The sequence below is a fragment of the Furipterus horrens genome, unplaced genomic scaffold, assembly GCF_987537825.1.
Source record: "Furipterus horrens unplaced genomic scaffold, mFurHor1.1.pri manual_scaffold_10, whole genome shotgun sequence".
Lineage (NCBI taxonomy): Eukaryota > Metazoa > Chordata > Mammalia > Chiroptera > Furipteridae > Furipterus > Furipterus horrens.
The window spans coordinates 80,126,419-80,128,478 of NW_028327180.1; positions in this window are offsets into that span (position 1 = coordinate 80,126,419).

A 2,060-nucleotide genomic window follows, 5' to 3' on the forward strand; every position below is an offset into this window, starting at 1 on the left:
CGTTCTGCGTTGTCATGGGCGTTACATGAGATCATGCCCATAAAACGTTTATTAGAATAGTGCCAACCAACTGGTAAGTCCTCCATAAATGTCAATCACTACTGTTGCTAGTTAATGATCAAGGTGAGGCTCAAATCCAATACTTCATTGCTGATTCAGTGCAGAAATCCATTCCTTAGTAGTTGAACAAATGTTTGTACATTCAGCAATTGATCATAGGACTGAAAGAAACCTTCAAGATGACTTTACAGATTGAGAAATAACCCCCCACAGAGGCTGGCATCTGTTCAGAGTGGCAGTGTTGGGTCTCTGTTTGGTGTAGGGTCTTACTTACAGTCCTGCAGCTGCGCTGGTGGAAGGAAGACCCCAGAGGTGTGGGTGTGCCCGGACAGTGCCAAGTCCAGATGAAAGGCAAGGCAGGAGGCGGCTCCCTCCCAGCTGGGTTCTTCCTCTCTTTGCATTCATTTACTCAAACATGGCGGGAGCCACATTAGGTTTGGCAATTACCTGATTCTACTATTCATTCACTGAGCAAATTAGCTTCGCACTCAGAGCAGTCTGCACGTGGTAATTAGTGGCATCCTAATAGCCCCCTCCTCCTGCTCAGCCTGGCATTATAAGGAAATGATTAGACTTTATTTCATATCACACCCTTACAGCAGTGATCACACAGGGCTGCTTGTGAGGAGATGTTTTAATTATTAAAATATAAGGGGCAGAGATTTAAAGAGATTCAACCCTAAGGCAGAGTTTTACGGAAGCTGGAGCCCCAATACCTGGAAACAAGGATCTCACACTGGGTGTTTTCTGGATGTTTGGGAGGAATGAGATGTTCAGATCCTAGACATTTATTCATTCTGTCACTTACTTATTTAAAACCATAGTTTGAGTGCCTACCACAGTCCAGGCACTGCGCCATGCCCTGGAGCTATTAAGGCAATTAGAAAAATCAGCACTGTCCCTGTCCTTGTGGACCTCATGGTGGAGTATGGGGAACCCACAGGTAGATGCAGAAGTGCAGCCATGAGAAGTGTTAGGGAGGAGAGGCAGTTGGTGACACTGTGAGAGCATGTCACAGGAGATGTGGCCCAGGGTAGCTCAGTGACCAAGGAAGTGATGGAGATGAGAATTGAAAGGTGGGTAGAGGTTAACCAGGCAACAGGAAGGCGAAAGCCAGCAAAAGGGTAGCATGTGCAAAGGCCCCCTGTGTGGGGCAGAGGGCACTGAGGGACAGAACAGGGCAGTGCCAGTGTAAGGTGAAGGTTAAGACTCGGGAGGCTCCCCATGCGAACGACTGTTGTGCTCATCCTAGAAGCGGCAGGAGGCAGGCCAAGGCTGTAAGTAGAGTGGGTTCATGAGGACTTCATGTTCAGAAAGGACAATCTAGCTGCAATGTATAGCACAGACCGGAGTGAGGTTGGCATGGGAGCCCAGAAGAAAATTAAGAGGTACATTAGCTTCCTATTGCTGTTGCAACAAATTACTGCAAACTTATTGGCTTAAAAGAACACAAGTGTATTATTTTACAGTTCTGGAAGCCAGAAGTCCAAAATGGGCCTCAATGAGCTAAATCGAGGTGCTGGGTAGAGCTGTAGTCTTTCTGGAGGCTCTAGGGGGGAACACTACTCCTTGCCCTTTCCAGCTCCTAGGCTGCCCACATTCCTTGGTTTGTGGCCTCACTGCTCTGACCTCTGCTTCCATCATCGCATCTCCTTCTCTCTCTGACGCTCTGGCCTCTCTATGACAAGGATGCTTGTGATTGCGGTGGGCTTACCCACGTAATCCAGGAATATCTGCTTCAGATGAGTAGCTTAATCACAGCTACAAAGTCCCTTTCACCATCTAAGGTGATATAGTCCCAGGTTTGGGGGATTGGGGTATGGATCTTTTTGGACAGCCGTTATTTTGCATGTCACAGGTGATTTTCAAGGGGTCCAGAGGTGTTGGGGGCTCAAAGATGTGGAGAAGTAGTCAGACTCGGGGTGCATCTGGAAGATAGAGCTGGTGGGACCGTTGATGCATTGGACATGGGGGCAAGGAGGGCATTGGATGGATGACAC